The 24,188-nt window shown below is 45.5% G+C and overlaps 1 protein-coding gene across 1 annotated transcript in view; it reads left to right on the top strand.

The window, feature by feature from the left end:
* The first annotated feature begins 17,594 nt into the window (after positions 1 to 17,594).
* Positions 17,595 to 24,188, top strand: part of LOC138503957 (intestinal mucin-like protein) — a 507,729-nt gene continuing 501,135 nt past the window's right edge. Inside the window, exons 1-2 of the mRNA XM_069624091.1 lie at positions 17,595 to 17,775; positions 23,717 to 23,845. The gene's annotated coding sequence lies outside the window, so the exon portion shown is untranslated. The remainder of the gene's footprint in view (positions 17,776 to 23,716; positions 23,846 to 24,188) is intronic.

Raw genomic sequence — 24,188 nt, 5'->3', positions numbered from 1 at the left:
TTCCTGCAGGAGGATCCAAAGACAGCAGACTGGCCATTGTCCCACATTAGAGCAGAGGAGACAGTCAGACCAGACACCACTACACAACAGTCCTGTCATAGTTGGGCCCTGCTCACAGTGCTGATGCTAGTCTGACTTTTAATTGCTGTGGTGATATAATTTTGTTGTTCTAGCAGCAACCATGTCACAAGTAGGCATGACTTATTTTTACAGTTTTATCTGCCACCAGGTTACACAATTATTATAATTTAGATCTGAGGTGTCGACAATAGAATTGTAGCTCTGCCTGCAGGACCTTTGTGCACCTGCAGCTGTCAGGAATGTAGATGTGACCTTTTAAACTGTCCTGCACCACTGCAGGGCTAATGCCAATGGTGGCAAGGGGGTGTCACAGCAAAGGCACATATGAGCACTATAATATTGGCATGGAGCCTTTATGAAAGGGGGCTCTGAATTGTGGACCTCCCTTTTAGAAACCGAATAACTTGTATAATTATTTGTTTAAAAAAAAACAAAAGCTCTGGCTTTCCTGCCCCCATTAGATGATATTCTGTCTGTATCATATCCCCAGTTACTCACGTCATTAGCCACATATTGCCATCATATGCCCAGGCAGTAAAATCAATTGCCAGATATTGGCATAACGTGCACTTATGCTCACAACCTATGGCATGCATTGCTATCATATTTTTAATGCTAACAAATGCCCCTGTGCTTTGGTTTCATTATTGAAATCCAAGGTATTATTAATACTTACCATGTCACAAAGTGAATTATGGGCCGCTTTACGAGGTCAGCGGTAACCCACCGCTGCTACCGGCGGGTTGCCGCCTACCTCGTAACACTGTTTCTGCCACCTGATTTATTACAAGTCCTGGTGGCCCGGGATGTCAGGCGGTGAGAACTGTAAGTCCCCATTCTCGTGGAGTCCGATGTTGCTATTGGTGCCGGTGCTTCTGTGAAAACCATGCCTGCAGAGCCAGTGCTCCCAGAAGGTCAGTCCTACCGTACCGGGAGCACTGGCCCCTGCAGACATTCTTATAGCCTGGCAGTCCCATTGTGTTGGCTCTTGGTAATAGCTTTTATTATTACCCAACTAAGTGATGCTCATTTCCTTCAATCGTTGTAGGCTTAAGGGCAAGTTTGGTCCTATTAGGATTCAAACCTATGTCTGCCGGGTCCACACAGATATTAGAGGAAAGCACTTTCCTCGTTTTACTATCTTAACAGTCAAACCCCTAGGTTGCAAACAAAACCCCAGGTACTTATACTGTTCCCATCCAATGTCCGTATACTCACACAAGTGTTGAGGTTATGTGCAGCAAGATTAAGCATTGTCAGTTGTTACATCCATGTCCTTCTAGCCTAGTTGACAAAGCAGTGCCAGCAAGTTCTTTTAGGCCCTTTTAGCACAGGAAGGCCAGCTACTATTTTACCCAGGTAGCAGAGCAAAGCAGAATAGTTATGCCTGATTTGCATCATCAGATCATCTTCATTAGCCATAGTTATTCATAGTTATTCATATTAATGGCCATCAGCAAACACACTAAGCCCAGACTGCAGTGTGATTTGATTTGATGCATTTTTCTTGTGCGCCCGACGGCCCTAACCACAAGTAGGTACAAATTTTAACATTGTAGATCGGATGAATAGGGATAATGCTTCATAAACCACTAACGCGAATCACTGAAAGAGAAACGTTTTCAGTGAGTTCCTTAAGACCATGAAAGAAGATAGTTTGCATAAATGGAGTGACAATGCATACCACAACCACGGCCAGTAGACTGAAACAAGTCTATCACCTCTAGAGATGCAGTTAGATGATGGAATCATAATCAAGTGCAAATTAGATGAAAATGGGAGATTCTAATAGCTAGATAAGGAGGGGCCAATCCATTTAGACACTTGAATACCAGGCACAGGATCCTAAAATGTATCCTCTGCCTGACAGGCAGCCAATGCAGGGATATCGAGGAGCCCTCTGCAATCGATTAAATTGTTTGCCTGGTAAGCCTGATAGCAAGCCGTTCGCATTATTCAACCTGGAATTAACCAGCAAGCATACCGCCATATCATGATCTGTAGATGGGATATATGGAAGGGTATGCCGGAGCAACCTTAAATTATACAAAATTGAATATATTGTTGCTCCAAGCTGTAGATTGCACCCTAAGTTTGTTTTTGAACTTGGATGTGAATGTCATAGGGAGACCAAATAAGCAAGGAGAAGTCATTTGTTGGTGCACCCCTATAATATGTTTGGGTCTAAACAGGATAAGCTCAGGGTTGCTTGGGTTCAACTGCAGCTTATTGGTCGTCATCCCCTGGCCGACTTCAGAAGTGCACTGCATCATATCATGCAGTGACTCAGCAGATTTGCTCACCCTCATAAAAATCTGGGTGTCATCTGTGTATGAGTGATAGCACAGATCATGCTTAGTAAAAATTGCAACGAGTGGTCGCATATAAATGTTAAATAACAGAGGACGCAAACCTGACTGAAAGGTGTCCAAAACCTGGGAATTATCCACATGAGCTTGTAGGTGAAGGGTAACAGCTTTTGTTTTTGTGCCGGCCACGGTAGCCCAACAACCAGTCGATAGTTTTGTAGGCATTTAGAGTCCAGGGACATTTATTTTAGTAAGCGGGTGACAGTCGATAACTTCAGCTCTGTTGGTACCACACCTTGTTCTAAGAAAACAAGGTATTCACAAATGTCACAAATGATACAAAATGTGTAGCATACATCCTAGCAATGCATGCTGGAATTAAGTCAAATATATGTGACATAGGTTTTGAACTCTGTAAACGTGTAAGGATAGTGCCAGCAGTGACCAGTGAAAAGTCAAATGATGCCACCAACAAAGGCTTGTAAGTTCTGGGAGATTCACTCTGGCTAGGCGAGAGACAGATTTTATCTTGCATCAAGTCAATGTTATCCCTAAAAACATTGTTGCCTAATTAGCACCACAAACAGGCACAAGGATGGAAGGATCAGGTCAGGTTGGTTCCTCTTGCTCCACTCAGGTCCACCACGAAAAGATACACAATTGTCTCGTAGATATCAAACAAAAGGGCACAGATTGTCCAGTGGGTAAGTCTCTCCACTGGCTGTGGGTTTCAGCCACTGACCACCGTCCTTTCTGAGAGTCCTGGTACTATACCACATCCACTCTCCCTCTCCTCCTCGATGCCTAAATACGTATTTGTTCCTGTGGGATTCTGATCTACTTCCTCATCTGTTTTCCTCCTTGTCCTCCTCCTACTCTTCTCTTATATCTCTTGAACACCTTGCCACATGCTCATTCCTCAGACTTTCCCATTTACCCGTGCTAAAACTAGGGTGCAGCAACTTCTCCTCGCCTATTCTTCTTAGATTTGATTTCACCCCCAATGCAGCTTCTTCCTTCTCCTGCGCCTGGTTCCCTGTTACTCTCTCCTTATCCTTACTACTGATGTTCCACCCTTTGCCATTAACAACTTCCTCCACCTTTGCCTCAATGTCCTTTCACTCATCGCTACACCTTAACGTACTGTTGCTTCCTTCTCTCCCTTAAGACTGCTTCACTCCTCAAGTACACTCCTCTCCACCTCCTCGTTCATGGTGTTCCTCCACTCCTGCCTCTTTGCCACCGCCCGCTGCTCCTCTACCCAATAGTGTCCTTCTCCACTTATTTCCTCTCTCTCACCTACGTCTCCTCCATTCTTCTCCTCTTTCCTGCTACCTCATTCTCCACCACGCTCTTCTTCCCTCCAACTGCCTCCTTCTCCAAAGTGCTCTGCCCTCCAACTCACCCCAAACACTCTGCTGGCCCATCTTGAAAGACGTTCACTGCTAGGCTCCCTACCAGTGCTATATAGGTGCCTGATTCTTTACACAGGGTCATGTAACCTTCATGTATTTGCATCAGTGTTTCGGGATTGCTGCACTGATTGAATTAAGTGTAAATTGTGCTTGAATACAGGTGTGCTTAATGTTGAACTATGGGTTTCATTATCGAGGCAGCCGGAACCAATATGATGGCAGTCCGCCATCTTAGAAATGTCAGATGTGTGAATGGACTTTACCACCCAGACCCTGTGTTGCACTGGGAGAGTCACTGTGCTCCCTTTTCCTTCTCTGAGGTAGCGGTGAAATCATTTTCTCTTGCTTCAACAATGGTAAATTGTGTCATGGATGCCTTTGTCATAGGTGATAGTGGGCCCTGTCCAAAAGGGCCCATGGTGTTTTGCCAGTAACTAAGCCCCAGTTTACTTAAAGGGTCAGTGTCCACTTCACTGAGAATGTGGCAATCCCCATGCCTCTCGCATGTGGTGCGATCAGGGTTGCCAGGGGTTCCTCTGCATACCATTCCAGTCCGGGCATCACACTGCGGTTGGTAGCACCCAGCCCTCTTAGTTACTCCATTGCTCAGCAGAAAAGCCAGATTACAGACATTGTTAGAGTGTGCATATCTATGTAGTGCAGTGCTTGGAAATTCAGTGTGTGTGTATGTGTAATTGTGTGCAGTGTTGAGGCTGTGTGCATATATAAAGCATTGTGTGTGGGGGTGTGTGCTTGGGAAATGTGTGTGGCCATGCTCAGGGTAATCTTTGTGTAGCACTGTGGCAGTGTGGTTGCACTGTGTCGGCGTAGACGTGTGTGTTTAATCTAGTACTGGGGCAGTGTGTTTGGTGCTAGTGTTTGTTTGAATGTGCAGTATTAGGACAGTGTGTGTAGTACAGTGCTAGGCTGTGTGTGGATATGTCTGTGAGAGTGAGAGAGAGAGATGCAGTGATATGAACTGCCTGTGCAGTGTATGAGCTGCCTTTTTTAAGGCTGGGATGTATATTGCTGATGTAGACCTGGTCATATGATGGTAATATTGGTAAATGGTAAATGCCTGACACATGCCCACAGATTGCCTACTCTCAGGCCGTTATTATTGGCTCTGTCAGTGCTTGGTTTGTTAACCCTCTCTATCTGATACCTGCTACTGGTCTTGTGATATATCTCTGGCTCCTCAGGTTTGTACAGAGACCTGTATGTTTTCATGACTTTCAAAAGGCCCTGCAGTGACTCACTCCTGGGATGCTGAACAACAAGGCTACCTGTCTTGGCTGTGGAGGAATTAGCACTCTTGTTTATATGCGATAGAGCACAATGCTTCTAATATCGCACCCCCGCAGGTGTTTGGCATTTTTGTGTGTGTAATGCATAAGATAAATACCTCTACATGCTGTATCTGGGTAGCACTGATTTCAACATGCAAACATGGAATTGGCCATAAATGTTGCGACTTTGTTATCTCTGACTACTTCACTGGTAGACAATAAGGAGGATGAATGCACAAAGAAGCCCATTTCAATGAGTGAATCCTTTGGTGCAGACCGTTTTGCTTGAGGGAATTCCCAGCGAACCGCGCACTAGGAGACACATTTCCTGTGGATTGGATTTTCTCTCTCCCCTACGCCATCCCTCCAATTCCCATCATTCCTTGGGGTCTCAGGAGGCTCAAGAGGTTTTGAGCAACCATGATCTTGATTGCCCCGCACTGGGCAAGGAGGACGTGGTACTCAGACCTTCTTGATCTGATCATCTGAACACCTCTCCGGTTGCCTCAGCCCCCAGATCTCCTAACCCAGTCAGAAGGTTGGGTGCTTCACCCGAAACCAGAGTCCCTTAACCTACATGCATGGCTCTTGAGAGGATGAGATATGACTGGGACCACTCTGAGGAGGTTCTTGTGGATTTGCTGGCTGCATGCAGACCATCTACAAGATCTCTGTATGCGTGCAGGTGCAGAAGATTTCAGGCGTGATGCAGGGAACAGGAGATTGACCCTATCTCTTGTCCCACCACTGCAGTGATGAAGTTCCTTCTGTCACTGGCCTCTTCAGGACTTCAGGTTACCACAGTCAAAGGATATTTGGCGGCCTTGTATGTGTTTAAAAGGTTACCGGATCAGGGTTCATATTTCACGATCCTGGTGATGGCTCAATTCCTGAAGGGCCTTGTAAATAAGTTTCCGCCAATTCCCTTTGTTGTCCCAAATTGGGATCTTTATCTTGTTCTAACTTCTCGATGGCGGCTCCTTTTGAGCTCATGCATGCCTGTTCTTTGCAACTACTCTCTTTGAAGACCGCCTTCTTAGTGGCAATTACATCCCCTAGACGGGTTAGTGAATTGCAGGCCCTTTGTAGTAAACGCCCTTCCTGTAGTTCTTTCAACAGAAGGTCTCGCTGAAAGTAAGGCCGGGATTTCTACCTAAGGTGGTGTCTGAGTTTCATCTATCGCAGGCCATAGACCTGCTAGTCTTCTATCCACCCTTCCAAGGAAGAGGAGCGTTTACATCGATTAGATCCCAAAAGAGTCCTGCGTTTCTATGTCGCAAACACGTCGGAATCACGGAAATCTGACCAACTCTTGGTGGCCTATTCTCTAGCCTGTAAAGCCAGAAATGAAATAAACACGATCCCGGTGGATCATTTTGTGAATAGCGGAGTGCTGTCAGTTTGCAGGCAGGAAGCTGCCTTCTGCCATCTGGGCACACTGGACTAGAGGGGTCTCTGCATCACCTGTCTTACAAAGAGGAGTCCCGGTTAGGGATATTTGTCGTGCGGCGACAAGGTCCTCTCTTCACACTTCGCTAGAAACTACAGTTTAGATGTTGCCCGTGGGGCTGATGTGTGTTTTGGCAGGGCGGTGCTGCAAAATCTGCTGGTGTAACTTTCTACCCGTCTCCTTTGCCTCACTGCTTGGGGAGTCTATAGTTTGAGGATTCTGCAGGAGAAAGGCAATCCATTGAAGGAAAAATGACTTAACTGTACTGTTCTTTCTATGGATTCTTCATCTCCCCACCCATCCATACTTGCTCAGAAAGATTGGCAGTTGGTGCGCATCTCTTCATAGTGGGTTGACACCTGGTGATGGTCCTGGGATGACTGTTTTCTGTTCTTCATGTCGCCTGTTTTTCCTCTCCAATCAAATAAAATCCCTTTCTGACGCTACAGTTTGTGGTATTTTTCACAAGTTTTTTTCTTCCCGTGGGAAGTTTATTGTTGTATTAACCTCATATGGGCTGTTTAGCCTGCTTTTTTCTCGCTCAGGGAAAAAAAGGGAGAAATGGAGGTGTGGGGCGGTAGTAACGTATTCACCTCTCTCCTCTGCTTTTCAACATCTACATGCACCCCCTGATTAAAATCATTCGAATCCCACAGACTAACAGCCTACTGCTACGCAGACGACACACAACTGATAGTGAAGACGACCATGACCCAAGAACAAAATAACTGCCTCAACAACTGCCTCACAGACATCTACAACTGGATGACAACAAACAACCTCAAAGTGAACTCAGCAAAAACTGAAAGAATGCTCTCACCTACAGAAATCAACACAGCCAACCCACAATTGGGCTGTCCGGGCGGCTTGGGAACACAACCAGAGACTTCCGACTTAGTAAATAACCTAGGAATCCTCATGGGCGATGGACTATCCATGGAACCGCAAGTCAACGCAATCACCCAAAAATACATCTATCTCCTAAGACTACTCAGAGGACTACTCCCATTCCGCTCCTATCCTCACAGAACCTTCACAATCATATCCCTGATACTTACAAGAATTGACTATGAATCTACCTAGGAATACCGGAAATACTCATCAAATACTCCAAAGGGTGCAAAACAGTGCAGCCAGGATTTTAATAAGATTAAACAGAAGAGACCACATCACTCCAACTCTGAAAAGCCTAAACTGGCTACCAGTAAAAAAAGACATTAATTCAAAGCACTCTGCATCACTCACAAAGCCTTACACAGACAAGGAGCCAAATTCTTCCAAGCCAAGATCAGCCGCTACCAGCCAAGAAGGGACGTAAGATCAAGCAACGGCCTACAAATAGAGACAAAACAGTACAAAAAAAGGAAATTCGGAGGAACAACTTTCTTACATGTAATTGCTAACCTTTGGAACACCATGCCCAAAGAAATTAGAACCACAGAAGGCCACATCAGCTTCAGGAAATGACTCAAAACCTGGTTATTTAACAGACAATGACAACCGCAAAGGGACATTGGCAGCAATAACATTGTGAACCAAAAAGAAATACACAAAGGGACACGGTCACACATTACAACAGCAATATCTTAGAGGACCAGAGCACTGCACCACCCCCACCTCCAACCCGCCCCTCAACCATGGCCAACAACTAGAGTGATCAATGAACAGAAGGCCACCCAACCAACGGACATATTTAGGGATAACACCAATGTGCAACTATGCTCCAAGGAATCTCAGACAGGTAAACCATTAAAACCCAGGCATCACCCCAGCTGGCCCACCCACAACTAGGCCCACCCTAACTTGCTCACCCATAACTAGGGCCACCAACCTGAGCACCTCCCCTTCTATCTTTATAACTCCTGCTGCGCACCCTTTCTGCAACCGACCTGACGTCAGGTCCACACCCAAGGCCACAACTAACCTGGACAAATAACCAGGCACACACTAGGTACAACCATCCACCTGCGACCCACAACTAGGGCCACCCTAACCTGCCCACCCCACCCGGCTGAGCACCTCCCCTCTAACTTTACAACTCCTGGTGCGCACCCTCTCGAAATCCGACCGGACATCAGGCCCACACCCAACAGCCACAACTAACCTGGACGAGTAACCAGGAACACACTAGGAACAAACATCCACCTGCCACCATAACCTGCAAAGGAAGTCAACCCCTGACCTAGAGGAGGCGAGATCGGCCAACAGACCACAACCAAGAATGTTGGTAGATACCATTAAGTGGCAACCAAAGACTCACACCAGAAACTTCACCAAACCGACCGACTTACTAACCCATTTCCCCTTCCTGCTCTTCCAACATAACTAACTCCACTACACTTGACTAGGGGATAGCCACACCAAGAATCTATCTAAGGTTCACACCCTACTATGTCTCTGAGATTCTGGAAGCAAACCTAGATGGAACTACCTGGCACGTAGTCCATAAATCCATCAACATTACACAAATACACACCAACACAATAGATATTTATACACCTCACAGCCATCCACGACCGACTCAGGACCCCTTCTGGATACAGCTGACCAGTGCGCACAACTACAATCCACCCTAAAATCACACGACACACACATAGCACAACCAATGGACAGATTTAGTGATAACACCGAGTATTGGGAGACTTGATCATGGGGTACCCTACCGGGTGCCTGCATACGATTTCTCGTGCTCAAGACCACTCACCAGTGGGGTACATGTGCCACCTTGTTCCCTTATTAACTGTGCAAAAATGATGACCACAGGCAAGGGGACCTATTTTTGTGATGGCCATTATATCTTATTATAGATTTCCCTGATGGGCACCCATTGCTGGTGGATCGTCAGCCATAACGCCACAGGCGTTTAATCATTGAACCAACATGCTAGAAGCATTGAGGCATGGTGAGCGTTCCCCCTGTGGGGGCACATTTTTCTACATATCGAGCACTAATAGAATATCCCGTACACAGACCCCTACTGAATAACACCACCACAGGAAAGTCCGTCTGAGATCAGACAGCAGTTCCTCGTCCCAATGAAGGCCATCTAATTTGCAGCCAACTGAATAGGCTCTAGGCCAAAAATACAGTCGTGTTGACTTTAATAATGAACAGTGCCTGGTACACATGCCGGGCACTCATCATTTTGTTGTAAAAACCTGTACAATTGCCCCCATCCCCCAGTGTGAACCATTCGGACTATACTAATAAGTTACCTGATACTCTCTGTATGTACCAGGTGTCACTATCACTATGAATTACAGTGTATCTTAAATGTTGGGAATGTGTTTGGGCTCACTTATCTGTGGATAGTATTTAATTGTATGAACTATGAATTGATTGTCTTTGCGTAAATATGTATTACATTATTTTTGGGTCCTTGTGGCTTATGGGTTTGCCCTGATCATTTGTTATAGAATGTTTGTAGTACCATGAGCGATCAGGGAATACCTAGGTGCCCCTCATTTTAGCGCAAGTGATGTGTTAGATCCATAGGGATATATGTTGATGTCGGGAGGTCGAAGCTTCGCAGTGTGGGTGAGCCCTCAGTATGTATGTTCATTTATCACATTAACCGTGGCGCCTGTGTCAATCAAGAAATTTTGTGCACTTCCATTTAGTTGCAGCAATAGTGTTGGACTATATTCTACTGCTCTCTTGTTCCTATGGTATAGACATATCCTCTCTTAAGATCAGCACTCGGGGTATGAGTCAGAGTCGTCTTGACGTTCGGGTGAGGTATCTATGTATCTTATCTTTTGTCATGTGGACTTTCTTCTTGGTTATTAAATTCACCTCTTCCTTCTGAATATCTCCTCTTCTGCGCGGAGATTCCTGTCGTTTACCTGGGGAGGTCATTCGCCTGTTGGCGGGCAACCGCCATTTCATTGACCGAGCACTATCTGCACCCTTGTCCGAGCCTCTGCAGTCTGCAGATAGTTATACGTATTTGATGTTCCTGAATATGGACTGAAAGTGATTTTCACATTCACAGGCAGCCCATGAATGACCCATTGCTGGGCTTGGGCCAACGTGAGGAAAGTTTTAGCCACATCGATAGCATTTGCACTGTTCCTTATTAGTTGATTTGTCAGTTGCTTTGACCTGACATATGGGTGCTGCAGCTGCTGTCTGTGATATTTTTATGTTGCCCAGGGTCTCTGCCTGTATGGAGATTGACATGTCAGCCCAGCGAGCATCAGAATTTCTTCTAGAGATCTTTTTTTGTGATAATCTTTTTCAGAACTCTGCGGCTCACACCCTGCAATTACTTGTGATTTCAGAGCATCCTTCTTCAAATAATGGTCAAAGTCACAATACTTGACCCCCTCCCGCAGGCGCATTTCAAAGGTGTCCAATGTCTCACCTTTCTCTTGGGTGGTGGTGTGAAATATATGTCTCTCATAATCAACATTCCTATGCGGAGCAAAATAGGTGTTCAATGAGTCAATAATCCATGTGAATGTCTGTGGCATTTTCCAGCATCTCAAATGCAATGTCTTGCACTATTGGCCCAAATTAGTATTCCTCTCAGACGCTGTCCTTCTCTGACTCCAGTAGCATCAATGTAAATGTATAGTTCCTTTAGCCATCTATTCCAGTGTGGTGCAAGGCTGTTGGTGTCTGAAATATCAAATGGTGGGACAGCCTGTAACTGTAAGGACTCATGGCCTCCTTCCATTCTGCTTGTCAAACCAGGGGATAATGATGACGGGGTGGCGTTGACGCTGGGATCCTCGCTTTCAGACATGATCACTATGTGATCGGCTTGCTGTTTCAACAGTGCTGTGGTAAGGGCTGGACTTGGCACAGCCTTGGAGACGCTGTGTGAGTATGTAGTCCATTGGCCTGTGTTTGGAGGTGTTCAGACATGGTATGTGGCTGCCTTGAACCTCACCTTAATTGCAGTATAATTACCAGCACAAATTATCTTATACTGCCAATAGAAGAATGTGCTAACTGACCTGACGCCTGCAGGGTTGGCGTGCAGCCAAACAAAACAGTGCTGGTCGGTGAGAGCACACGTCGAATGCTCCTTTTTTTTTCTGTTGCCAGTCAAAATGGCTGTTTAATGGCTGCTTTGCGCCATGTGGATGAGCGCAGGACAGCAGGTGCACAACAGGACCAACTGCAAAAGGCCCGCCAGCGTCAGCGGGTCGAGCGCTGTCCGTTACTTGCTGTGGTAATGGTAATGTATCGTCGGCAATGTGTTGCTGACGGGAAACAGGATGTGGATAATAATACAAACAGCACACTTTAATAATGACTCGGGTACGGAGTTCAAGTGCGATGCAAGCTTCTGTTTTATTTCTCAAACTTACCCTGCTAAACCAGCCCCCTACATGTGACCTGCCCTCAGGGCAGACATAGACAAAGGGCCAATATAAACTATGTGTCAGCATAGAAACAGGACACTTCAGGAAGGAAGAACAGAACAAAGAAAGGAAGAAGCAAATGAAGAATGGAAGCATGACAATGGAATGCTTTTCATATTTACATCTACAGACCAACAGTACATCCCAATGACCTCTACATGGTGGTCAGCCACCCCCTTTCCATAAAAAAAAATACATGCTGTGCAGTAAAGTAAGGATGATCTGTCTATGTGTCGATCCATTTAGAACCGTTCAAACACGCAAAACTTTGAACTTGGCTGACAATGTGACCATCTCTAGCGGCAAAGTTGCAATACTTGCAAAATACAGATTTTCAACACATTCATTACAGAAAGTCATGATTCTATTAAAGACTCGGAGGCGAAAGATTATGTTCAATTCTTCTCTTTACTTCTCGAGCAGCAATAACCAATAAACATTATGAAAACAACAAACTAACAATGAACTACAATTCCCAAAAACCGAAGTGAACTTGTAGTTTGTTTTTCATTGATCTGTTTTAACACGTGTCTTTTCCAGTCCAATCACATCAAATCTTTCCCCATAAACACTGACAACTTATGTGCTTCTTTTTTTTATTTTATTTTTTCTTTATTGCTTTTGGTTTGTTTAAACCTTTGCAAACTTTTACAGAACACATCAATAAAACATCTGTAAAATCAGTTCTCATAATATATGCAACTTCTTAAAATTAAATTCATTATCCTTAACTCATCAATGCATTGTTATTTTAGGTCAATATCCATTCAATTGTTATACCATGCAGGATGGAACAGTCAAGGTCAGACAATTACATAATTCACATTATTCTAAGGCACAGATATTTTTTTAAAAGTCATTTACTCTAATTTTCAATGGAACCGAGTTACCATGGAGCGTTTCGTACCATAATTTGTCTCTGTTGACATAAGAAATATCAGTAACGTATTGGGAAAAATATTCTATTCTTTATAACATCAAATTCCGGCATAGCAATAGTAGATAAAGAAGTGACTCAATCATACCGGGTATACAGTATTCCGTGCTTCTTCCTCTTTCTGCCGCTGATCGATCTATGAATAACCTGCGCCCCAACCGGTAGACAACTTCTATTTCTTAGCTTGAACATTTCTCACGATGCCGTTGTCTTATTCTCTGTCCCTGTTAAAAATATAAAACTCAATGAAACATCTCTTCCTGATCGGGTGGGCAATCGCATAATATCAACAATACATACAATTTCCAAAATTACAACCATCTTTTGATATACGTCCTGTTATCATTCATACATTACAGCGATTGAATGGGTGGAATAATCTTTCGCCTCTGAGTCTTTAATAGAATCATGACTTTCTGTAACGAATATGTTGAAAATCTGTATTCTATGACAAGACTCGGAGGCTCCGATTATGCTTGTTTAAAGCGTACTTACCACCAACAATGCTATCTGGTCCACTGGTCTAAAATAGAAATTCTTAAACGTTGTTTTGTTTGAACAGTCTGCAGCCTTCTAGACATCCTCAAGGTGAGCCCCTAGCATAAAAACTGAAGACGCCATAGCACCTGTAGTTGAATGTGCTCCAAACTGACCTACGTCAATGCCTGCTTCTGCCATGCACCATCTCATCCATCTAGCTAATATGGCTGTTGCTAATGCTTTAAGGGGCTTTCTCACCTCTATCAACAGCTGACACCTGCAAGTCTCACCCGATCTGCCACGGTCTCATAAGCTTTCCGACACCTAACTGGGCATAACCTGGGCCTTTCAGGAAAGCCATGTACTCTAGAGTTTTAATCCCCGTCTTCGTCCTTTTTTCAATGTAAAATATAACACCTGTAGGAGAAAAAGATTTTCTGTCTTGTCTATCTCTAATGCCTTGACCTCTGACACTCTCTTACAAGAGATTAAGGATAACAATGTAGTTAGTTTTAAAGAGCTTTCCTAGATAGATTCTCGTTGTCCGGCCAGGACTCAAACATCGTCAACACCACACTCACGTCCCAGAGGCGTGAATACCTAGGTGTCGGCGGTCTCATGCACCTGACTCCCTTCAGTAATCTACAGATTAATGTATGTTCGCCCACTGGTTTTCTTTCTATGTATTCGTGCCCTGCAGATATCGCTGATCTGTACGTGTTAATTGTTCTATATGCCTTAGCTTGTGCTGTCTGGTCTGCTAGAAAATTCACCACGTGAATTACATCTGTTTGTATGGGATTAACCTCCCTCTCCATGCACCAATTACTCCATTTTTGCCATTGCCACTCTGTAAGCCTTCCCGGTCCCCAGGGCCCATGATTCTTTGATAAACTTTTGAGCTGTTCCCGAAAGACCTGGAGTGGCCCAGGATCTCCTGAAATCGCCCATGCTATCAGGCTCAGGTTCCCTGTTTGCACCAGCGGATGAAGTTCTCCAGCTGGTCCCAGGACTATGTGCTATCTGTGTGGCAATATAATTGGACAGTCGTAATACATCTCCAGTAGGTCTGGGAACCATGCTTGACCCCTCCAATCGGGTGTCACTAAGATCACTGTCACTTCCTGTCTCCAATTTGCGCTATCATGGCGAATGGCGAGAAAGCGTATTCCTTCGCTGGTCCCCACACCTGGAGAAATGCATCTGTTGCCGCTGCTTCTGGGTCTGGTCTCCAGCTGAAAAATCTGGAGATCTTCCTGTTCAACCTCGAAGCAAATAGATCCTTCTGACACAGACCTCTAGGATGCATGATCTCCTGGAATACTGATTCCCCCAGCTGCCAATCGCTGGAGTCCCTCAGGTGTCTCAAATTCCAGTCTGCAACTTGGTTCTGTTCCCCCGGCAGATGCTCCGCTGTCACGCTGACTGCTCTCTGGAGACATAGGTGCCAACATTCCTTGGCTATCTCCGCCAGCATCTTGGATCTTGTCCCTCCCAATCGGTTTGTGTACCTGACTGCTGAGACATTGTCCATCTTGAGCAGGATGGCACATCTTGCTCCTTCCTGAGTTCAGCAGCGGACTGCAAATGATCCAACTAACAGTTCGAGACAGTTGATATGGAGGCCAAATCCTCACTCGACCATCTCCCCCCGGTCGACTGTTCGCCGCACCTGGACGCCAAGCCCCTGCAGCTGGCATCCGATTCTATTACAAGGTTCAGGGAGGATCCGAATATCGCCCTGCCATTCCATGTCTCCATGTGGTAATACTACCATTCTAGTTCCGTTCACGCTTCTTGAGAAATGGGCACTTTCTGTTCGTAAAACAAACCTTTCCTGGCATGTTCTATTTTCAGCCTCTGCAACGCTCTGTAATGCAGTGGTCCTGAAAAAAAAAATTGCCTGTATCGAGGATGACAGTCGGCCTACCAGCCTGGCTATCTCCCTCAGAGAAATCATCTGCCTTGTCATCAAGTTCTTTATTTCTTTCTTGATGGAGTTCACCTTCCCCAAAGGTAATCTGAGGGTGCCCGGCACAGTGTCAAGGATGAACCCCAAAAATTCCATTGACTGGGCTGGAACTAGTTCTGACTTCTCCCAGTTTATTAGGAAAACTAACTTCTGCAATACATCTGTTGTTCTCTGGATCTGTTCTACCAGAGTCTCCCTGTCCTGGCACATTATGCCGATATCGTCCAGGTATATAATCAATCTGATTCCCCGTTGTCTGAGGTGTCCAACCACTGGGTTCACAGGTTGGTGAAGCACCAGGTGGCTGTCGCCAGTCCGAACGGCAAGCTTGTGGATTCCCATTCTCTCCTTTCCAGAGGAACTGTAGTAGCCTCCTCTGACTCTGAAGGATCGGTATTGCCAGATAGGCGTCCCTGAGATCTATCCTCGCTAACCAATCCCTTCTTTGTAGGATGTCCCTCAGTAGGTGAATTCCTTCCATTCTGAAGTGTCTGTATATGAGAAATTAATTCAGTTCCCTGAGGTTTATCACTGGTCTGACTTTGTGCTTGCCTTTCACTAAAAACAGGTTGCTTATAAAACCTTTCTGTCCCTCTCTGGCCCGGGCTGCTTGCCTTTTTTATTTTCAGCAGCTCTACTTCTCTGTCTAGTAGTGCTTCGTCTTCCCTGCTGAACCTTATCTGTTTGGGTCTGACGTCTTGTATTGGTTCTTGCAGAATTGTAACTGAAAACCCTGACCCGTACCCAAGCATCCGCGGATATTTCTACCCAACTTTGCGTGTGCAGTCTCACTCTTCCTCCTACTGGAGGAATGCATGCTTCTAAGTCTTTCGCTAGCGCGCTTTTTCCTCTCACCTGTGGCATTTTGATGCTCCTGTCTGCTGATGCCGCTCCGGCCTCTACCTCTGCCTCTGGAAGGGAAGAAAGGGTTTGCCCTTCGGTACGCTTGTTCCCTCCAGTGATGTATGTCACTGTAGGACCTGTGGTACTGATAGCGGCTGGCCGAGCGGCCCTTTCCTCTGCCATTCTTGTCAAAAAACGTCCTTCCAAAATTCTTTTTGAGTAAAGCTTTCACCTTCTCCATGGATTTGTATGTGTTGGAAAACTTAGCCATGTCTTTTATAAAAGAATCTCCAAATAATTTTCCTTTGGCCGCCGCCGCTTGTTCTGATGTAGCCATTTCTCCTAATTTTGAGTCCATCTTCATCAGGATGGATCTGCTTCTTTCTGTTGCTATTGCAGTGTTTGTATTACCCAGCAGGCATATTGTCCTCTGGGCCCAGCCTGCAATTATCTCTGGGTCAATGGTTTCTTGCTTCTACTTGGCCTCCCCCGCAAGCTGCCATGTCCTTGTGATGGGTCCCACCATATCCAATAATTTATCTTGACAGGATCTCCAAGACCGGTCTATGCCCTTTTTTACATCTCTGCCGTACCTCCCGAGGAATGTTAGCATCCTTTCATTAATCTCTGGCGTTTCCGCCACCCCATCTGGTACCCTGGGTCTGGGGCATTCAGACCTCAATTTATTTCTGGCTTGTATGCTTAGAGGCGCTCTAAGCCTTTTTCTTAGGTATTCTGCTATATTCTCTGGGGGGTCCCATTCAGTTGACCTCGGGTGTACTAGCTCATCCGGGTCAAATTCATCTCCCCGTGGTCCCTCATCTTCCTTTCTGCCTTTCTTGTTTCTGGGCTCTCACCCTTCACTTGCTGAGGAGGTCTGTTATTCTGACGAGCTGTGGTCATCTGATTTGCTACTGCTCCTGCAGTCTTCGTCAGATGTGTCATCTGAGCTGTAATCATATTTGCCTCGCGACCTCTCCTTCCTCTTGCCACTCTTGTACCTATGCGGCGAACCCGTGGGGGTCCGGGCTCTACGTGCCGTGCAGGTCTTCTTCTTTCTTCCCCCTTTATCCCTACATGCTTTACTCAGGTCTGTCATGCTCCAAGATAAAGCTACCAGGTCCTCCATTATGCCCCTTTCCTCTCTCCTGTGGGGCCTGCCAGCAGTCGGCATTCTCTGTACTGCCTGACTCATTCTTAACCCACTTACGTGGGGTCCCTCTGAGTCCTCCTCTGAGTATCCACTCATTATTGCGGTTGTGTCTTTTGTCTTATTATGTGCAGTTATCTTGGGATGCCCCTGTCAAAATAGACACTTTTCTTCGTAGCTAGGCGGGACTACACCTTTTTCAATCTTACCTGGGGACTGTGTCCATCTTTATCTGTATTAGTACTTATATGTATAACATGTAAATAAATCTCACCTCCTCTTTCTGGCAGATCTGGGAGCCTGAACAGTTTTCTTGGGACTGTGCCCGTCAATTCCCTTGCAGCTGCAGTGTTTGTGAGTGCAGTGCTGCTCTCTGGCCACTAGGTGGCATGTGCCCGGCTTCGTTTGCTGAGCTTCCTGGAAGCAGTAACTTCCTGCACCACTCGTAGATGCTGTCAGCGTTATTTAACTCCGGTGAGTCTTTTGATCTATAAAAATTATCTCCTGTGTATTCTGAAGCTCCTATCCCTCTGCCACGGAAATTTGCAATGGCGCCGGAACCTCTGAGGTGACGTCGCGCCCGGCGCAAAACTCTGTGTGGCAGTGCCTCCTATCGAGGCTAAAAAACGCCAGAGCTTTAAGCCCTGTTGCCTTCACTACACTAAATCCGGATCCGCTCCGCCAAATGACCTTTGTCATGCGCACGCTGCTTTATAAAGTAAATACACCAGTGTTCGTTCTGCAACTTCTATGAACATTCATACCGTAATGAAATAATTGTAAAGGGTACTTAGCTCAGCTGCTCGAGCAGCAAAGAAAGTGGAAGAAGCACAGAAGTTTTCAGTGTTTAGGGGTAAAGATTTGATGTGATTGGACTGGAAAAGACACATGTTAAAACAGACCTATGAAAAACAAACTTCGGTTTTTGGGAATTGTAGTTCATTGTTAGTTTGTTGTTTTCATAATGTTTATTGGTTATTGCTGCTCGAGAAGTAAAGAGAAGAATTGAGCATAATCAGATCCTCTGAGTCTTGACACAGAATTTCATACCATGTAGTTCCAAGATGTGAACTAAATGTGAAAAGAAATGCAAGTTTGCCCTGCTGTCTGTTTGCATGTCAATGGAAGGGCCATGAGCAGACTATATGGGTGGGCCAGTTAATTTAATGTTAGTCGTACACCCACCTACTTACAAGGCACCCACTATCCTCTTACGAGACATAGGGCCTGATTCACAGACTGTTTTCCTATGGGACTGCACCATTATAAAACGTTTCCGTGAATCATGCCCATACTGTGCAGCACATCTGCTTGAGTTATGTTGTGATTCTTGACTTAGTGACGGCAGGACACTCACTTTTGACATTTCAGTATCGCTCTTTCTCCCCAAAAGTAAATATGCGATCAAAACACATTAAATAGCAGAAAGCAAAATAAAGGAAAATGTGTAAAGTGCTGCGAGTATATGTGTATTGCATGCTCAGTATTGCCGTACCTATAACCTCTGGAATGTTCCAATGGTTTGCAAGCTAAACCTGTTATGTTGAACCGAGTGCTAAGGGAGCAACATTTGGAAGCATTGTTGGGAATGCTATGGTTTTTTGCCACCTCTGCGTCAGTCCCTTGGCCGTTCCCTACTTCAGTAACCCACCACACTCCATCAATATACCGAAAGACATGCTTGTTTATTGTAATCAAGATCATATTATGCAAATGTTATAGTTCTTTACTCAGTACAGAACTACATGCTATCAAGTGAAATAAGAGTAACACCTGTCAACATTTTCAAGAGGAATTCTAGCTTTTTTGAGAAAAATGTATGTTTTGTTTGTTTGTTTGTTTAATTATTTGTATAGCGCTCCTGACCCAGGGGTATATGGGCGCTTAAACATCAAGTTACAGGCAAAGGTAGGGAACAATTGTACAGTATTGAAGCAAATGTATAGTTGACAAGAAAGCAGTTAGTGCATAGATAATAATAGGCAGACATAGTAAAGGATACATTTGTACATTAGGTATGCTTACATACATGGTTGGTTATTTGTTGAGTAACCAAGTGATGACCTTAGTTCTGAAAGGTTGGAAGGTGGTTGTGGATTTGATATCCAGTGGAATGGTGTTCCATAGTTGTGAGGCTAGAACTGGGAAGCTAGAACCACCAGCTCTTTTGAGGGAGTATTTGGGCACCGTCAGTTGTAGTGTATTAGAGGATCTAGTGGTTCTGGTATTCTGTCTTAGTGTAAATTTGTTAGTGAGATAGGGCGGGGCTAGGTGGTTAAGGTCTTTGTAGGTGAGGCAGATGGTTTTTAGGTCTATTTTTTGTTGGATGGAGAGCCATTTGCATGAGATTCTTGTAGCCGAGATATGTTCTCTTCTGGGGATATTTAGGGCGGCACGGAGTGCGTTGTTTTGTAGAACTTGCAATTTATTGATTACCGTTTTGTTGGCGCCTACATAAAGGCTATTACAGTAATCCAGTTTGGATTGTATAAGTGCTCTGGCTAAAGTGAGGCAGTTGTTCGGGTAAATCAACGGTATACAGGCCCTAATTAGTTTACCAGTGTAGGCAGCCGCTGAGGCAGTCATATTAATTTGTTTGGCTAGGTTGGTATTCGTGTCTAGGTAGAAACCAAGGGTTTTTACACTTTTGGCGATGGGGATGGTGTTGCCGTCAATGGTGAAGCTGGTGTAGCTGGGACAGAGTTTCCGGATGGTGTTGGGTGAGCCGACATGGAGCAGTTCGGTCTTGTTATCATTCAGGCAAAGGCCATGTGTGGCCATCCATGCCTGAATGATGGAGAAGACTTCATTGATCCAGTTGGCGTCCGAGTTGTAATTGCCGGATAGGGTGAGGAGTATATGGGTTTCATCTGCGTAATTGGTGCAGGTGACACCCAGATGGTCCAGCTTGTCGAATATGGGCTTTGTAAATATATTATACAAAGTAGGTGAGACACAAGATCCTTGTGGGACACCGCAAGTAATAGGGATAGGGTCGGCCGCTGCTAGGGGTGAGAAGACCTTCATGGTCCTATTGTCCAGGAAGGATTGGAACCATGTGACCGCAGAGTGGGAGAAGTGTGCTGCCGATGACAAATGGTTGCACAGGATTTTGTGGTCAACCAGGTCAAAGGCAGGGGAGGGGTTGAGGAGAAGAAGGATGGCAGCCTTACCTTTATCTTTGAGGTCGTCTATCTGGCCGTTTCTGTCCCGTGTTGTGGTCGAAAGCCAGATTGGCGAGTTCCTAATAAATGGTTTGTCTCGAGGTAATCCTGGATTTGTAGATAGGCCACTCTGTCAAGAATTTTTAGTAAGAATGGGACGGTGGTAATGGGTCTATAATTCGTGGGTATATCTGGGTCGAGGGTTGTTTTTTTTAGTAGTAGTAGGACCCAGGATTGTTTCAGATTACTAGGGACCGAGTTATCGGAGAATGACATTTTTATTAATTTGGTAATGAAGGGGGAGAGATCACTGGCTGCATCTTTTATGATCTGTGCGGGGCAACTGTCCCCCTTGCAATTCGAGGGCTTCAAAGACGCTATAATTTTTTGTACTTCAGGTATGGATACCTTTTTGAAAATAAAGGCTGGGCTAGTGGAGGTAGGTGGAGGAGGGGTGGAACTGGAGGTAGGACCATGAGTGAGTTGTTGTCGTTTGTTGTCAATTTTAGTTTGGAGCCCTGAAATTTTGTTAGCAAGGGCATTCTGGATCCCTGTGCGCCATGGTTTATCCTTAGTGCAAGTATCCATGGGAGGAATGGGGTTTTCTAATTCCTTTAGTATGTTAAAGAGCTCCTTTGTGCTAGAGCTTGCCTGAGAGATCCTGGATTTAAGAGATTCTTTCTTTGCGCGTGTAATCTCATTTTTGTATAGAGTGGAGATATTGGTGAAATTAGTTCTGTTATTTCCTGAAGGCACTGATTTCCATAGTGCTTCAAGTTTACTTTTTTGTTGCCGGAGAAGTTTGAGCTCCGGGGTGTACCATGTATTCAGGTGCGCTTTTGGTTTCCCTTTGCGCATTTTTAGTGGGGCAATGATGTCGATGGCTTTGGCCATGGAATCATTATAGACGTTGACCAGTTGGTTCATGTCAGTTGTAGCTGGTAGTGCGTTCAGAGTAGGGGTCACCAAGGGTATTAAGGCTTCCGCTGTGATGTTACTCTTTTTCCTAGTTGGACAGGCCGGTGCAATAACAGGCCTTTTATGCACTAAATTGCTAGTATTAATGTCAAATGGGAGGAAGTGGTGATCAGTCCAGATGAGCTGGACGGGATCTTTCATGGTAATGTTGCAATTAAGGGCGGTTACCCAGTCAAGGATTCTGCCCTTCGAGTGAGTGGGTTTGGAGCAGAGTTGTTGGAGGCCATGCTCCTCTAATGCCGTGGCCAGGGCAATGGCTGAGGTGTCGAGAGGGTCATTAAACCCGAGATTGAAGTCTCCAAGTATAATCATTTGTGCTGACGGTTTGGAACTTTCGTCAACTAGTGAGGTGATGTCTTCCTCAAATGAACCAGGTGGGCCGGTGGGTCTGTAAATTAAATGCAATGTGATGGTGCTCTTAGGGGAAGTTTGTAATTTGACTGTGAGATGCTCACATGATTTAAGTGGAGGAGAGGAGGCTAGTCTAACATCAAGCAAGGACTTAAAGATGATAGCTACACCACCTCCTCGAGCGTTAGGTCTATCTGCTCTGAGGATGGTGTAGTTATCAGGTATAGCTAGGGTGAGAGATGGTCCTGCAGCGTCATGCAACCAGGTTTCGGTTACAGCGAGGAAGTCCAGGTTATTAGTTAGAATAATGTCGGTGACTTCTATGGAATGGGCGACTAGTGATCTAACATTTAGAAGAGCTCCTTTTGGAGTAGGAGGGGTGGAATTGATCGGTGTTACAGTGTGATTGTTAGTCTTGTTGGGTAGTTTAGCTGGGCGTTTGCTAATTCTATGGTGGGTTCTGGCACCAAGTCTATTGTTCCGATCGGTAGGGATGAAGGTAGTGGTTCGAGAGACAGTTAGGTCAGCGGTTATGGAGGTGCTGTAGTCCAGGGTGGGGCATGATGCTCTCATGTCGGTAGGGTTCCGCTTGGAGATATATGAGTACTTATTGGCTGGGACATCAGAAGAGTGTGCGTAGCATTGGGTAGGATAGGCGGATTGTGAGACCGGGAGGAAGGCCGGTGTGGTAGGCAAGAATGGTGTGTGGCAAATGATAGGCTAATGTCTTGGACAGGCAGGTCTGGCTAGCCCATTTTTGTGGGCTATGTAACTATTGCCAGTGCAGAGTATGTTGCTTTGCATGACACAAAAGGGGAACATGATCGCGGTAAGGCAGAGTAGCATGCTATGGCTGGGGAGACGTGCAGGGGATTGGCGAATAAGGGGCATTGGTGACATAAGGTAGGCACAATACAAACCAGATGTGGTCTGGAAGCAACCATAAAGCACAACACACTTCAAATGTGGTCAGGAAGCGACCATAGGGCACAATACAGCTCACATGCACCGAGGTCACAAATTAACTGGAGTACATCAAGGCACCTGAGTACGAAATCACAATGGGGGGCACACATGTACTGAGGCCGTGTAATGAAAAGGGTGCATCAGGGTGCCTAAATTCGAGATCACAGTGTGGGGCATACATGTACTGAGCTCGCACATTGAGTGGAGTGCATCAGGGCACAGGGTCCGAGGTCATGCATAGAGACAAAAAGGTGGCACGGTAATACAGAATAAGGCAGTGAACACTGAGGTGACACAGTTAAGTAGTGAGCATTGATTATCACAAGAGTTTACAAGGAGCATGCAATTTATGTGAGAGGCAGATGGGTTGTGGGCTCAGCGGAGTGTTGATGCTGCAGGCGCAATGTTACCTTAACAGGTGAGTCTGGAGGTCCAGGGGGTCTGGCAGACGGCAGAGTCGGCAGTGAACAGGCTGAGAACAGGCACCAGCCTTGTTCCCGAGGGCCTTGGAAGGAGAGGGCCGGCTTCGCCTGCCGGAGCCCAATGGCAGGGATTGTAGACGTAGTGGCCAATCAGGCAAGGCCAGGACTACTGCTGTGTGCCTGGTAAGGCACAGAATGAAAGAAGCCGAAATGCGGCGGCCATCTTAGAAAGGGGTACCTCATGTACCTCAGAGCTGGAAACGGGGCAAAAGGTGCTCTTGCGGGTGCGGGGCGGTTGCAAGGCTGTCTGGGTCCTTAGTGGGGCATCTCAGAGCACTACGGTACTGTACAAAGGTTATGAACAATTGGAAGTGTATGCAATGTTTTAATATTGAGTTAGATGTGCAGCTGATCCTGTGTCCTTCATCTTTTGCGGGGGTTGGAAAGGACATCATAGCACTAGCCCTTACCGTAAGTATTTATAAAGAAGAACTGTAGGTCACTAAATACTTTTCTTTTTGTCTGTTCCCTCAGCCTGGAGTGTTCATTAACGTTGCCATTGAGCCCTGCTCAACGTGCCATTGTTCCACAGATGTGAATCCAGAAACCAATCTGAACATCATCAAGTGTGAACCTATCAAGTGCAACACGGATTGCTTGCTGGTGCGTCTCAACATACCAATTTATTTATTCAATGTTTTACATTGATGAAGTGTTGACACCAAAGCGCTGTCAATAATTTTAACAATTAGGACAAAAGAACAAAAGCATTGGTTATTTATAACGCGCTTAATACCCAGAGGTTTCTAAGCACAGACTCTGGGATCGAACCTGTGTTGTTCCGCATTGTCTTTCTTCCAAGGGGAGTGTGTTGCCCCTGAGCTATCCTCGAATGAAATGAGAAAAACAATGACAGAGGCATCATCACAGATTATAAGAGGAGAGTAGGCAGGATTTAGGCGTAGACGAAAGTAGCACATGTGGGGCTAGAGTGTGCAATGCAAGC

This window comes from Ambystoma mexicanum, chromosome 11, assembly GCF_040938575.1.
Source record: "Ambystoma mexicanum isolate Mex_15411 chromosome 11, UKY_AmexF1_1, whole genome shotgun sequence".
Taxonomy (NCBI): Eukaryota; Metazoa; Chordata; class Amphibia; order Caudata; family Ambystomatidae; genus Ambystoma; species Ambystoma mexicanum.
This window is presented reverse-complemented; position numbering and strand designations above follow the sequence as displayed.